General features: G+C 43.2%; 1 long non-coding RNA gene across 1 annotated transcript; it reads left to right on the top strand.

The window, feature by feature from the left end:
- Positions 1 to 13,584: 13,584 nt before the first annotated feature.
- On the top strand, positions 13,585 to 16,548 carry LOC147974631 (uncharacterized). Its single transcript, XR_015600207.1, has 2 exons — positions 13,585 to 14,631; positions 16,120 to 16,548. It is a non-coding gene; the product is annotated as an uncharacterized LOC147974631 (long non-coding RNA).
- Positions 16,549 to 17,014: the final 466 nt, after the last annotated feature.

Raw genomic sequence — 17,014 nt, 5'->3', positions numbered from 1 at the left:
AAAACATCCCCAATATTTTTTATGAAAATAACATGATAATATAAGCACCGCATAACCGATAATTTGTAATATAAACATGATGGTAACTTTTTTACCAAAGGAAACTAAGTTGTTAAAAACATACACTGCCTCGCGCGTGGGCCTCTTGGATGAACACAACACATGGCGTGCCACGGGAAAGTCACATAATGTTTAGTGTCATGAGGGGCACACGTGCTATAGGCGTGATAAGTTATGCAAAAACATCGTGGTAATTTTTGACCTATGAAAAAAGCTACCGAAACACACCCAGGTTTTTAGGTGCAAGTACCTTAATAATATACAAACTGTAGACCCGGTAACAGATGTACAATCCCTCATGATAACTTTGACCAGGGGGAGGTTGATGTACATATACCTGTTGGGGAACGTAGTAATTTCAAAAAAATTCCTACGCACACGCAAGATCATGGTGATGCATAGCAACGAGAGGGGAGAGTGTTGTCTACGTACCCTCGTAGACCGAAGCGGAAACGTTGATGCAACGTAGAGGAAGTAGTCATACGTCTTCCCGGTCCAACCGATCCAAGCACCGTTACTCCGGCACCTCCGAGTTCTTGGCACATGTTCAGCTCGATGACGCTCCCCGGGCTCCGATCCAGCAAAGCTTCGGGGAGGAGTTCCGTCAGCACGACGGCGTGGTGACGATCTTGATGTTCAACCGTCACAGGGCTTCGCCTAAGCACTGCTACAATATGACCGAGGTATAATATCGTGGAGGGGGGCACCGCACACGGCTAAGGAATGATCACGAAGATCAACTTGTGTGTCTATGGGGTGCTCCCTGCCCCCATATATAAAGGAGTGGAGGAGGGGAGGGCCGGCCCTCTCTATGGCGCGCCCTAGGGGAGTCCTACTCCCACTGGGAGTAGGATTCCCCCTTTCCTAGTCCAACTAGGAGTCCTTCTATGTAGTAGGAGTAGGAAACAAGGAAGGGGCGCAGCCCCTCCTCCTAGTCCAATTCGGACTAGGCCTTGGGGGGGGCGGCCTGCCCTAGGCAGCCCCTCTCTCTTTCTCGTATGGCCCAATAAGGCCCAATACTTCTCCCGGCGAATTCCCGTAACTCTCCGGTACTCCGAAAGATACCCGAATCACTCGGAACCTTTCCGAAGTCCGAATATAGTCGTCCAATATATCGATCTTTACGTCTCGACCATCTCGGGACTCCTCGTCATGTCCCCGATCTCATCCGGGACTCCGAACTCCTTCGGTACATCAAAACTCATAATATAACTGTCATCGAAACCTTAAGCGTGCGGACCCTACGGTTCAAGAACAATGTAGACATGACCGAGACACGTCTCCGGTCAATAACCAATAGCGGAACCTGGATGCTCATATTGGCTCCTACATATTCTATGAAGATCTTTATCGGCCAGACCGCATAACAACATACGTTGTTCCCTTTGTCATCGGTATGTTACTTGCCCGAGATTCGATCGTCGGTATCCAATACCTAGTTCAATCTCGTTACCGGCAAGTCTCTTTACTCGTTCCGTAATACATCATCCCACAACTAACTCATTAATTGCAATGCTTGCAAGGCTTAAGTGATGTGCATTACCGAGAGGGCCCAGAGATACCTCTCCGACAATCGGAGTGACAAATCCTAATCTCGAAATACGCCAACCCAACATGTACCTTTGGAGACACCTGTAGAGCTCCTTTATAATCACCCAGTTACGTTGTGACGTTTGGTAGCACACAAAGTGTTCCTCCGGCAAACGGGAGTTGCATAATCTCATAGTCATAGGAACATGTATAAGTCATGAAGAAAGCAATAGCAACATACTAAACGATCGGGTGCTAAGCTAATGGAATGGGTCATGTCAATCAGATCATTCATCTAATGATGTGATCCCGTTAATCAAATAACAACTCTTTGTCCATGGTTAGGAAACATAACCATCTTTGATTAACGAGCTAGTCAAGTAGAGGCATACTAGTGACACTCTGTTTGTCTATGTATTCACACATGTATTATGTTTCCGGTTAATACAATTCTAGCATGAATAATAAACATTTATCATGAAATAAGGAAATAAATAATAACTTTATTATTGCCTCTAGGGTATATTTCCTTCAGTCTTCCACTTGCACTAGAGTCAATAATCTAGTTCACATCGCTATGTGATTAACATCAATAGTTCACATCTTTATGTGATTGGTTCACATCTCCATGTGACTAACACCCAAAGGGTTTACTAGATTCAATAATCTAGTTCACATCGCTATGTGATTAACACCCAAAGAGTGATCATGTTTTGCTTGTGAGAGAAATTTAGTCAACGGGCTTGCCAAATTCAGATCCGTATGTATTTTCCAAAATTCTATGTCTATAATGCTCTGCACGGAGCTACTCTAGCTAATTGCTCCCACTTTCAATATGTATCCAGATTGAGACTTAGAATCATCTGGATCAGTGTCAAAAACTTGCATCGATGTAACCCTTTACGACGAACCTTTTTGTCACGTCCATAATCAAGAAACATATCCTTATTTCACTAAGGATAATTCTGACCGCTGTCCAGTGATCTACTCCTAGATCACTATTGTACTCCCTTGCCAAATTAGTGCAGGGTATAGGATAGATCTGGTATACAGCATGACATACTTTATAGAACCTATGGCCAAGGCATAGGGAATGACTTTCATTCTCTTTCTATCTTCTGCCGTGGTCGGGCTTTGAGTCTTACTCAACTTCACACCTTGTAATACAGGCAAGAACTCTTTCTTTGACTGCTCCATTTTGAACTACTTCAAAATCTTGTCAAGGTATGTACTCATTGAAAAAACTTATCAAGCGTCTTGATCTATCTCTATAGATCTTGGAGCTCAATATGTAAGCAGCTTCACCGAAGTCTTTCTTTGAAAAAACTCCTTTCAAACACTCCTTTATGCTTTACAGAATAATTCTACATTATTTCCGATCAACAATATGTCATTCACATATACTTATCAGAAATGTTGTAGTGCTCCCACTCACTTTCTTGTAAATACAGGCTTCACCGCAAGTCTGTATAAAACTATATGCTTTGATCAACTCATCAAAGCGTATATTCCAACTCCGAGATGCTTGCACCAGTCCACAGATGGATCGCTGGAGCTTTGCACATTTTGTTAGCACCTTTCGGATTGACAAAACCTTCTGGTTGCATCATATACAACTCTTCTTTAATAAATCCATTAAGGAATGCAGTTTTGTTTATCCATTTGCCAGATTTCATAAAATGCGGCAATTACTAACATGATTCGGACAGACTCAAGCATAGATACGAGTGAGAAGCTCTCATCGTAGTCAACACCTTGAACTTGTCGAAAACCTTTTGCGACAATTCTAGCTTTGTAGATAGTAACACTACTATCAGCATCCGTCTTCCTCTTGAAGATCCATTTATTCTCAATTGCTTGCCGATCATCGGGCAAGTCAACCAAAGTCCAAACTTTGTTCTCATACATGGATCATATCTCAGATTTCATGGGCCTCAAACCATTTCGCGGAATCTGGGCTCATCATCGCTTCCTCATAGTTCGTAGGTTCATCATGGTCAAGTAACATGACCTCCAGAACAGGATTACCGTACCACTCTGGTGCGAATCTCACTCTGGTTTACCTACAAGATTCGGTAGTAACTTGATCTGAAGTTACATGATCATCATCATTAGCTTCCTCACTAATTGGTGTAGTAGTCACAAGAACAGACTTTTGTGATGAACTACTTTCCAATAAGGGAGAAGGTACAATTACCTTATCAAGTTTTCTACTTTCCTCCCACTCACTTCTTTCGAGAGAAACTCCTTCTCTGGAAAGGATCCATTCTTAGCAACGAATGTCTTGCCTTCGGATCTGTGATAGAAGGTGTACCCAACAGTTTCCTTTGGGTATCCTATGAAGACATATTTCTCTGATTTGGTTTTGAGCTTATCAGGATGAAACCTTTTCATATAAGCATCACAATCCCAAACTTTAAGAAACGACAACTTTGGTTTCTTGCCAAACCACAGTTCAGATTGTGTCGTCTCAACGGACTTAGATGGTGCCCTTTTAAATGTGAATGCAGCTGTCTTTAATGCATAACCCCAAAATGATAGTGGTAAATTGGTAAGAAACATCATAGGTCGCACCATATCTAATAAAGTACGGTTATGACGTTCGGACACACCATTACATTGTGGTGTTCCAAGTGGCATGAGTTTGTGAAACTATTCCACATTGTTTTAATTGAAGACCAAACTCGTAACTCAAATATTTTACTTCTGCGATCATATCGTAGAAACTTTCATTTTTGTTACGATGATTCTCCACTTCACTCTGAAATTCTTTGAATATTTCAACTATTTCAGACTTGTGTTTCATTAAGTAGATATACCCATATCTGCTCAAATCATCTGTGAAGATCAGAAAATAATGATACTTGTCACGAGCCTCAATATTCATCGGACCACATACATCAGTATGTATGATTTCCAACAAATCTGTTGCTCGCTCCATTGTTCCGAAGAACAGAGTCTTAGTCATCTTGCCCATGAGGCATGGTTCGCAAGCACCAACTGATTCATAATCAAGTGATTCTAAAAGCCCATCAGCATGGAGTTTCTTCATGCGCTTTACACCAATATGACATAAACGGCAGTGCCACAAATAAGTTGCACTATCATTATTAACTTTGCATCTTTTGGTTCAATATTATGATTATGTGTATCACTATGATCGAGATCCAATGAACTATTTTCATTGGGTGTGTAACCATATAAGGTTTTATTCATGTAAACAGAACAACAATTTATTCTCTTACTTAAATGAATAACCGTATTACAATAAACATGATCAAATCATATTCATGCTCAACGCAAACACCAAATAACACTTATTTAGGTTCAACACCAATCCCGAAATTATAGGGAGTGTGCGATGATGATCATATCAATCTTGGAACTACTTCCAACACACATCGTCACTTCACCCTTAACTAGTCTTTGTTTATTCTGCAACTCCCGTTTCGAGTTACTAATCTTAGCAACTGAACCAGTATCAAATGCCGAGGGGTTGCTATAAACACTAGTAAAGTACACATCAATAACACGTATATCCAATATACCTTTGTTTACCTTGCCATCCTTCTTATCTGCCAAATACTTGGGGCAGTTCCACTTCCAGTGACCAGTCCCTTTGCAGTAGAAGCACTTAGTCTCAGGCTTAGGATCAGACTTGGGCTTCTTCACTTGAGCAGCAACTTGCTTGCCGTTCTTCTTGAAGTTCCCCTTCTTCCCTTTGCCCTTTTCTTGAAACTAGTGGTCTTGTCAACCATCAACACTTGATGTTTTTCTTGGTTTCTACCTTCGTTGATTTCAGCATCACGAAGAGCTTGGGGTTTGTTTCCGTTATCCCTTGCATATTATAGTTCATCACGAAGTTCTACTAACTTGGTGATGGTGACTAGAGAATTCTGTCAATCACTATCTTATCTGGAAGATTAACTCCCACTTGATTCAAGTGATTGTAATACCCAGACAATCTGAGCACATGCTCACTAGTTGAGCGATTCTCCTTCATCTTTTAGCTATAGAACTTGTTGGAGAATTCATATTTCTCAACTCGGGTATTTGCTTGAAATATTAACTTCAACTCCTGGAACATCTCATATGGTCCATGACGTTCAAAACGTCTTTGAAGTCCCGATTCTAAGCCATTAAGCATGGTGCACTAAACTATCAAGTAGTCATCATATTGAGCTAGCCAAACGTTCATAACGTCTGCATCTGCTCCTGCAATAGGTCTTTCACCTAGCGGTGCATCAAGGACATAATTCTTCTGTGCAGCAATGAGGATAAACCTCAGATCACGGATCCAATCCGCATCATTGCTACTAACATCTTTCAACACAATTTTCTCCAGGAACATATCAAAATAAACACAGGGAAGCAACAACACGAGCCATTGATCTACAACATAATTTGCAAAATACTACCAGGACTAAGTTCATGATAAATTTAAGTTCAATTAATCATATTATTTAAGAACTCCCACTTAGATAGACATCCCTCTAATCCTCTAAGTGATCACGTGATCCAAATCAACTAAACCATGTCCGATCATCACGTGAGATGGAGCAGTTTCATTGGTGAACATCACTATGTTGATCATATCTACTATATGATTCACGCTCGACCTTTCGGTCTCCGTGTTCCGAGGCCATATCTGTATATGCTTGGCTCGTCAAGTATAACCTGAGTATTCCGCGTGTGCAACTGTTTTGCACCCGTTGTATTTGAACGTAGAACCTATCACACCCGATCATCACGTGGTGTCTCAGCACGAAGAACTTTCGCAACGGTGCATACTCAGGGAGAACACTTCTTGATAATTAGTGAGAGATCATCTTAAAATGCTACCGTCAAACTAAGCAAAATAAGATGTATAAAAGATAAACATCATATGCAATCAAAATATGTGACATGATATGGCCATCATCATCTAGCGCCTTTGATTTCCATCTCCAAAGTGCTGTTATGATCTCTATCGTCACCGGCATGACACCATGATCTCCATCATCTTGATCTATATCAATGTGTCGTCACGTGGTCGTCTCGCCAACAATTGCTCTTGCAACTATTGCTATCGCATAGCGATAAAGTAAAGCAGTTATTGGGCGCTTGCATCTTATGCAATAGAGATACAACCATAAGGATTTTGCCAGTTGCCGATAACTTCAACAAAACATGATCATCTCATACAACAACTTATATCTCATCACGTTTTGACCATATCACATCACAACATGCCCTGCAAAAACAAGTTAGACGTCCTCTACTTTGTTGTTGCAAGTTTTACGTGGCTGCTATGGGCTTAAGCAAGAACCAATCTTACCTACGCATCAAAACCACAACGATAGTTTGTCAAGTTGATGCCGTTTTAACCTTCGCAAGGACCGGGCGTAGCCACACTCGGTTCAACTAAAGTTGGAGAAACTGACACCCGCCAGCCATCTCTGTGCAAAGCACGGCGGTAGAACCAGTCTCGCGTAAGCGTACGCGTAATGTCGGTCCGGACCGCTTCATCCAACAATACCGCCGAACCAAAGTATGACATGCTGGTAGGCAGTATGACTTATATCGCCCACAACTCACTTGTGTTCTACTCGTGCATATAACATCAACATATAAAACCTAGGCTCGGATGCCACTGTTGGGGAACGTAGTAATTTCAAAAAAATTCCTACGCACACGCAAGATCATGGTGATGCATAGCAACGAGAGGGGAGAGCGTTGTCTACGTACCCTCGTAGACCTAAGCAGAAACGTTGATGCAACGTAGAGGAAGTAGTCATACGTCTTCCCGGTCCAACCGATCCAAGCACCGTTACTCCGGCACCTCCGAGTTCTTGGCACACGTTCAGCTCGATGACGCTCCCCGGGCTCCGATCCAGCAAAGCTTCGGGGAGGAGTTCCGTCAGCACGACGGCGTGGTGACGATCTTGATGTTCAACCATCGCAGGGCTTCGCCTAAGCACTGCTACAATATGACCGAGGTGTAATATCGTGGAGGGGGGCACCGCACACGACTAAGGAACGATCACGAAGATCAATTTGTGTGTCTATGGGGTGCTCCCTGCCCCCGTATATAAAGGAGTGGAGGAGGGGAGGGCCGGCCCTCTCTATGGCGCGCCCTGGGGGAGTCCTACTCCCACTGGGAGTAGGATTCCCCCTTTCCTAGTCCAACTAGGAGTCCTTCCATGTAGTAGGAGTAGGAAACAAGGAAGGGGCGCAGCCCCTCCTCCTAGTCCAATTCGGACTAGGCCTTGGGGGGGGGCGGCCTGCCCTAGGCAACCCCTCTCTCTTTCTCGTATGGCCCAATAAGGCCCAATACTTCTCCCGGCGAATTCCCGTAACTCTCCGTTACTCCGAAAAATACCCGAATCACTCGGAACCTTTCCGAAGTCCGAATATAGTCGTCCAATATATCGATCTTTACGTCTCGACCATTTCGAGACTCCTCGTCATGTCCCCGATCTCATCCGGGACTCCGAACTCCTTCGGTACATCAAAACTCATAATATAACTGTCATCGAAACCTTAAGCGTGCGGACCCTACGGTTCGAGAACAATGTAGACATGACCGAGACACGTCTCCGGTCAATAACCAATAGCGGAACCTGGATGCTCATATTGGCTCCTACATATTCTACGAAGATCTTTATCGGTCAGACCGCATAACAACATACGTTGTTCCCTTTGTCATCGGTATGTTACTTGCCCGAGATTCGATCGTCGGTATCCAATACCTAGTTCAATCTCGTTACCGGCAAGTCTCTTTACTCGTTCCGTAATACATCATCCCGCAACTAACTCATTAGTTGCAATGCTTGCAAGGCTTAAGTGATGTGCATTACCGAGAGGGCCCAGAGATACCTCTCCGACAATCGGAGTGACAAATCCTAATCTCGAAATACGCCAACCCAACATGTACCTTTGGAGACACCTGTAGAGCTCCTTTATAATCACCCAGTTACGTTGTGACGTTTGATAGCACACAAAGTGTTCCTCCGGCGAACGGGAGTTGCATAATCTCATAGTCATAGGAACATGTATAAGTCATGAAGAAAGCAATAGCAACATACTAAATGATCGGGTGCTAAGCTAATGGAATGGGTCATGTCAATCAGATCATTCATCTAATGATGTGATCCCGTTAATCAAATAACAACTCTTTGTCCATGGTTAGGAAACATAACCATTTTTGATTAACGAGCTAGTCAAGTAGAGGCATACTAGTGACACTCTGTTTGTCTATGTATTCACACATGTATTATGTTTCCGGTTAATACAATTCTAGCATGAATAATAAACATTTATCATGAAATAAGGAAATAAATAATAACTTTATTATTGCCTCTAGGGTATATTTCCTTCAATACCCTGATAACTTATGTGTAAGTACCACGGTATTTTACACATCGAAGACCTTATAACTTGTGTACAAAACCAGTGGTAACTTTGAAGGGATGTAGTTGTTGAAGCATAGATACCTGGTATGTTCTATGTAAATAGCACGGTAAGTTATGCAACACAAGCCTGATAACTTGCATGCGAATACCATGGTAACTTTGTCCGGAGGAGAAATCATGTGGTAGACGTGAAGAAGTGACAGTTTTCTCGGGGATGGGCGCCCGAGATGTGCGGGAGAAGCAGGTTTCTCGAGCGAGCCTGCGGGATCATTTGGGAGGAGGCGAGGTCAAAGGACGAGGGATCATGTGGTACTTTAAAATGAAAGAAGTAAAGGTGTGGCAGTTTTGCTTATATGGCACACGTGTGCCAAATATCACAGTCCATCACAAAAATATTCAATGTATATTTGGAAAATTTTCACTGTATATCACAAAAATGTTCAATGTGTTTGATGTATTGCTCAGCATATATCACAAAAATGTTCAGTGTGTAATTAAAAATTGTTCAACGTATATCTCAAAAATGTTTCAATGTATATTTAAAAATCTTTCGTCGTATATAAAAATTTTAATTTTTTTTGTTTCATTTTTTGAATATTCGTTATCAGTCTGTTCGAGTTTCTAAATTTGTTCAAGAAAACATTATTCAACTTTTTAAGAAAGACTAAATAACGAATTTGCCGCCTTACATGATACTCTTAGTTTAGCGCTGTACTTTAAACCACATCCAGTCGTTAGCAGCAGTCGCAAGCAGAGCAATGTTTGGGCGCTAGATCAGGAGCAGGAAGAAAGGAAATTGTGACGGTGAACCCAAGGAGTTAATCCGTGCTTTATTATTAGGGACTAATAAATATACCCGTGCGTTGCAACGGGAGAAAGCATAATAAGATAACCCAAAACCCTGCAATCCGCTCCACCCACATACATACATAAGTCCATGTCCGCATGTTACAATTATACCTTTTCTTTCTCACCGCACAACCATTATAGGTTGTATATCGGGGCTTTATTTGTAAGTAAACGTTTACATCCGGCGCGTCGTATGAACTTTGTGCGGTCGCATCGATCGCTCCACACGCCATGTGCACCCATCATTGCCAGGGTGCCATGCATCCTTGCGGGCCCACGCATATCCCTACCCCCCTCGTATCTTCTTCCTCCTCTCGCCAATCCTCTCTCCTTGATGCGCGTCGACATGGCCGCACTCCTCTCTCCCTCGATGCTCGTCGCCATCGCTGTGTAATCTCCTTCACTTCCCTGATGCTCGTCGCCATGGCCTCCTCCTGCGCCGCCATGGATTGCCTTCCCGATGCACGTCGACATGTCCGCACTCCTCCTCCTCTTTCCCTCGACGCCACACGCACACACACCTACGTTCATGGGAGTGCTGCAAAACCCTGGGAACGAGATGCTACAACCGGTCGCTAGAGATGCTGCATCCAACGGCGAGGGATGCTACAACCAAACAACCTTTTTGCTGCAACCAACTACTGGAGTTCGTTGTTGATTTTTGTTTGCTAGAACCGGCGTCTGTTTTTGCTACTACCGGTGACTTCATTTGCTAGTGCCGGCGGCGACATTTTTTCACTAAATCATTCGTGAAGATGACGCAACTCTGATGGCGGGCGACAATTTTTTTTCCAACAAACGACACAGCTCTTATACTCCCTCCATCCATTTTGATGACAAGTATTTCCGGACGGAGGGAGTATTAGTTTATAGAGGGAGTACTATTTTCCATAGAGGTTGGCGAGTACCGCCCTTATTCATTTTCTTTTCCATTTAATGGTCTCTTTCCTTTCTCCCATCAATCTTAATACCACAATACAAAGTCACTCCCTCACGCATGCCAGAATTTACCTTTTGCCCATTTAATGGTCTTTCCTTTCTCCCATTGCCCCTCATAATCTCCCATCAACCTTCCTAATGCGAGCATAAATGTCAGCACAATTTATATGGGGACTTTATTTCTTTTCCCAATTTTATGGGTCTTTCCCTTTTCCGTTGGCCCCATAAATGTCCCATCTCGCCCTCTGTCTACAGATATTGCACTCTGCCTGTTGATTCGAAAACTTGCTAACGTATATGAATCAGTAGATTTGGTGTAAAAAATCGATGTGGGACTATTTAATAGGTGAACTGACATGAAAGGTTGATATGATTCCTCGATTTGGTATCGGGCTGGAAGAAACAGCACAAATAGAGGTGACTTGCATTGCTCGGCTGACCCCTAAAACATCAGCGAATATATTGGTTGCCTCTCTTTGAATTGTCAGAAAAAGTTATCTAGCTGGTTGGTTAGCTATTGCTGGCATGTTCAATTGGTTGTGGGTTGGAAGCCTAGCTACGTACTTAATTTTTATTTTTTTATGTGCGTTGGGCATTAACTATACACCCAAGTGGGCTTCTGTGCAGCGGCGGCCCAACAATTGTACACGGGCAAACTTAACTAATTTTAGTACCACCTCGTGTAGTCTAATAAAATAGGGACTGCCGGTTTAATAATGAAAAAACATAAGGACATTTTCTAAAGAAGTCCGCAACAATGAACCCGGCGGAAGCAATGCGTGCTTTATTAGTAGGTATATAGGTATATATATAAAAAATTAGGGATAGAGGGATAGACTAATACACATGCCCGTGCGTTGCACCGGACGAAAAAAACAGAACCTGTTTCCTGTGTTATTACGCACCATTTTATATCCAATTGTAAAAAACATCAACAATAATGTTAAAAATTAAAATTTTCTTTTTAAAAATAGAAGGTAATGTTAACATAAAAATTGGAATACTTTTTTAAGAATAGTCAACATTTTTATGAAATTTGAACATTTCTCTGAAAAAGATCAATTTTCGAACAGATGTTGTTTTTTGCAAAGAATCCTTTTTAGGGGTAATAATGTTTTTAGGGGTAATAGCATTTTTCTGTATAATATAATTTTGAAAATGTTTTTTGATATATTTTTCTGCAACTGATTTTTGCACAACCTGCTTCATTTGCCAGTGTGCATCATTTTGTATATTTTCTAGGTTAAACATTAAATTTTTCTTTTTTAATAAAAGTTAACATTTGCATAAAATTGAAATACTTTCCATGGGAGAGTTAACCTTTTATGAATTTTTAACATTTCTTTGAAAAAATATATTTTTGAACAGATGTTTTTCTTAGACATTTTATTAACTTTTTGGGGTTGGCCCAAATAACTGGGACTATGCAAACACGCACGCTCTCAGAAAAAAGATACACTGTCATTGCAACACAAACTACACACATTGTTTCTGTTCCGATTCCCTTCACTATCCCTAGTCGTCGCCGATGCCGCCGATCCCCCCACTCCCCTCGTCTCTTCCCTCGAACCCTCTCCTTCCCCTCGCGTCGTCTCATAGACACACAACACACATAGGAGCGAGCGCCCGTTACCCCGATCCCTCCAGCCCCGCGGCCCTCGGGCGCCACTCCGACCGGAGAGTGCTGCCACGCCGGTGACGAACCCTTCTACGCCGCCTCCTCGTTCCTTCCCGTGCCCCTGTCCTCTCCCTCATGCCTCCTTCGCATTTGCGCGCCACGCAAGCGCAAGGCCGCCGTTGGCCCGGGCCGCTCCGGCCAAAAATAGTACTCCTTCGGTCCCTACGGAGGACATTAGGGCTCATCGGCACATGGCAGATAATGCTTATTGCAGTTTACGTGGCTCTCCTGATTCATGGAGACACTCCTTGGTAAACTGTACTAGCTCGAGATGTGTATGGGCTCTTGTTGATGAGGAGCTGGCTCAAAATCTGGTATCCAACACAGAACCCAATGCCAAGCAGTGGCTCTTCACCTTCATGCAGTCGCTCACGCATGATTAGTTCGTACTGCTCTCGGTCACACTCTGGGCAATCTGGACAGCCCGGCGCAAGGCAATTCATGAAGGAATTTTCCAATCACCTCAAGCAACTACCTCTTTTGTCAGGCGCTTCATAGATAAACTCAACATGATCAACGTCAGAAGCACTACGACGAGGGAAGGAGTTCAGGCTACGGGCCAGACACGGGCTGCACGCCCCAAAGCTCCACCGGCTGGCTATGCCAAGATCCAAGTGGATGCTGGAGTAAGAGCAAGAAAAGCTGGATCAGCAGCAGCCGTTTGCCAGGACATGCACGACAATTTCCTAGGCAGCTCTGCTTTGGTGGTAGCTGGCCTAGAGGACCCAGCGATACTCGAGGCCATCGCCTGCAGAGAGGCTTTAGCACTCGCGGAAGACCTCAACCTGCATGCTTTCATCGTCGCTTCTGATTCCAAGCAAACGGTGGCTGACATTTCATGTGGAGGAAGAGGCAAAAGTGGTTCTATCGTCCAGGAGATTAATATTAGAGCAACTTTATTTCAGTGTAATTTTTCTTTCGAAGGTCGTGCTGCTAATGTCGAAGAACATAGATTAGCCAAATATTCACTTCATCTCGGTCCGGGGCGTCACCTTTGGTTGGGCCAACCCCATGATCCGAGTTGTATCCCACCCATTGTGGACTATGATGAATAAAATCTGGCTTTCCCAAAAAAAATCTGTCGCTAGTGGTAAATTTACAAAAAAAACCTGGATATTTTTGGGACACAACACAACCGGCAGTCCAGAAAATCATCAGTTCTCGTCGTCGCATCGCCCACTCAACTCGCATCCACCATTCCGCCCGCACCCCCCGAATTTCTCCGCCGTCCCAGCGCCGGCGCGACGCCGCATGCCCCGGCAGAGCGAGTGCTGCCGCCGTCGCATATGCCCGTCGAGCGCCGCTTCCGCCTACACATTCGCCCGCCGCTGCCCCCGACGCATCTGCCTGGCTCCAAAAATGCTCATTTTTTGGGTCCAAATTGGCTGATCTGGCGGCGGTGCTGGATCCGGTAGCGGCGAAGGCGGCCAGCGGGGAGGAGCAGGTCCTCCATGGCGGGCGGTGGCACGGAAGTGGGCGGTGAGGCGGCTCGGTGACCGGACGGCCCTCTTCCTCGTCGTTCCCTTCAAAAAGATCTCACCCCCTCCCCAAATCCTCCTAGAGAGTGCACTGACAGATAGATGGAGTAATTTCGCCTTAATCCGTGGTGCTTCCCTTTCTCGACTTAATCTGTGGTGGTTCCAAATTCTCCTAAGAGTAATTGATGCCCAACATTCTCCGTCTCATTTTCATTGCTGCTTCTTTGGCCGCAGCGTTCTGCGTCTCCTCGATGAGTAATCAATCCATGTTCAGAGTTAATTAGGAGTGCAGTATTTTCGCTAGTTCCTCATTGCTACAATTACTCCTGATTGTGACCCAGCTTCCTAGTTTCAGTCATTATTTCTGGAACTTTTCTGAAATTCGAGTACTATGATGATGTTTATCTTCTTAAGAACAAAGGAACAAGTGTGAGAGGATGATATCTCTGCTGCTTGCTGTACTTCAATATTCTAGACTGTTGTTTAAGTTCTTGGAGTAAATTCAGTGTTTAAACATTTTATTCATGGCCACAACAATAATTATGTGAGTGTACTGTAATCCAAGAGATTGTTCTTCATTCTTCTTGTAGGTAATAGATTGTTACTGTTACTGTTGAAGGCGTGGCTCTCTCGGTGCTGTAGCTTCTTCCTCGCCATGCAGGGACGGCGGCGACGAGCTTCTACCCGGGCTACAACCACCTAGGTGAGTTCCTCCTCTTCTCTATGGTGCCACAGATAGTTAGCACTGGACTTGTGACATGGTCTGATTCATGTGTTGCTGCAATGATTTGTTCCTATTAACTGCTGGAGTACTTGTTCATCATCATTTCAACATCATGATGTACTCCTATTTTCAGCAAATTGTTCTGTTTAAATGTACCAGTAGTAATCTTGCAAAATGTCAGGAGTAAATTACAGTACTCCTAGTATCAGGAGTAAATTTTCAGCAAATTGTTTCTAATTACTATGGTCATTTAATTTTGAGTTGCTACTGATTCTATCTGTTTATAGCTATTTGGAGTAGGAGTAGTTCTTTATATACCCTGAGTAGTTGTGACCAAACATATAATTTCTGCAGCAAGTAGAGATGTGCTAGAGTAATTCTTTCTATTGCTATGGACATATGGGCTATTTCTTTCTATTGCTATGGACAATATCTTATGTAGCCAAAGTTCGCTCTCTTCTCAAATCTGACCATGTAGTGTGGTAACCAGTAGTAGTAATGTGGTGATTATCCAGTAGTAACAGATGTCTATAAATGTTCAGTTAAAGCAGCTTATGGCTTTGGGAATGTGCTTATTCAGATCACACAATAAGCAAAAAAGAACACTACCATTAAGGAATGCTAGAGAAATGGCAGTGACATTGAAGGATCTGCTTATTCGGATAAGAATTCCAATTCCAAAAAAAACCCCTTTCAAAAAAGGGGAGTAGGATTAGGGCAAATAAAAAGGCAGGGAGGAGTACACCTTGCTCCTGATCCAGAAGATTAAAGGGACTGATAATGACCAGGTGAGGTAGGATTTGGGAACGTGATACCTTGATTGTTTTCTGACTGGATTCGGAGGCCGGAGCACTGTTTGCTTTCCCTGTTCAGTGTTCATGCTCGCTCTATCATTGGGGTTTATGGCCGTATGTACAAAGACATCATTATTTTCTTCATTTCTTTTTGGCATCAGATTATCAGAAGCATCTCCCACTCCCATGAATGTTGTTTCTTTTCTCTTCTTTTCCTTTTTTGCTTGATAATATGAGTACTACAGAAAAACATGAGTATTTGCTTCTTTGTAGTGACTTTCATGCATTACATTAATGCATAGACATCTTAGACAAAGAATATTTAATTCAGTAGTGTAGCAGCATTAGGTTGCTCCGCTGTATGCCGTATGCTCCGCTGTATACCAGGACTACATGTTTATGGTCTTGCTGCATTAGTCTAACTTGAGTTGGAATGGCAGGATATATATGCATGATCCATGAATCAAAACATGACAATTGTTGATCATCTGGAAATAAAGTACCATACCCAAATAATCTGTTTCAATTTGAGCATTTGCTCCTTCAAATAATCATGTCAAAAGCACAGCAAAATGCACTTTCATCAGTATCACCTTAATTGTGACTTTCTTCAGGTTCTTATTCTTTCAGCAGTATTCTTCAGATTCTTGCTCATGAGGTTCTTGTTCTGCAGGTTCTGCCGGACAAAGGAGCTCGGAGAGGCGCTGGAGGAGGTAGAGAATTTGATAAAAAAAAAACAGGGCAGCAGCAGCATTTCAGTTTGGGAAGGTTAGACTGCTGGAGTTGAAGCAGTTGTGGATTTCTTCAAGGCAAAAGTAGAGCATTTCCATATAGTGAGATGAAAAGGGTTAGCTTTCAGGTTTTGTTTCAGCATGCTTTTGATTCGTCACTCCTGAGAACTAATTATTACCTGCCTGCACTACTCCCTCTCCGTATGTAGTCCATATTAGAAATTCTAAAAAGAATGCGTGGGACAAATGTGTGCTCGGTGCGTTAGGTCCTGCTTGTTTTAATTTGAACAAACAAGAAACCAACCCTGTACCTGGTAGTCCTAAAAGCCCAGGGGTCCTTCATCATTTTAATTTGAACACACTTGATTGTCTGGGTCGAAACTGTAAATTAGTACGTTGTTGGCCCTGCTGCCCGGCCCACCTTCAATGTGGGCATGATCAATCTAGGGGCCCTTCCAAAGCGTTCGGCCAGATTCTCGCCCGCTTCCGGAGAAGCACGGAGGTGGAGCACTTCCGAACGGGGCCTTAGTTGTCACACCATTCACTCCTTAATTCCCGAGACAGCTCCTTGACACCAAGAAAACTAAAAAGCGTATATAAATTGGAAGGATTTAATGTAAGGGGGCAAGGTGGGACTATTCTGTACAAGAGTAATTTTCTAGCCTTGCCCAGGCCTTTAACCCTTTTGTTTTGTGGGCTGTGGTCGCTGGCTTAGTTGGGCTGGGCTTGTGCCTTTAAACTCGGTGATGGATAAACGAAACCAGATCGATCGATGACGTACAGGATACATATTTATACATTCTCATTTCAAAAATATGATGGCCAGAAAGTGAAGTG

This window comes from Triticum urartu, chromosome 4A (assembly GCF_056163025.1).
Source record: "Triticum urartu cultivar PI428250 chromosome 4A, HENAU_Tu73, whole genome shotgun sequence".
NCBI lineage: Eukaryota > Viridiplantae > Streptophyta > Magnoliopsida > Poales > Poaceae > Triticum > Triticum urartu.
This window is presented reverse-complemented; position numbering and strand designations above follow the sequence as displayed.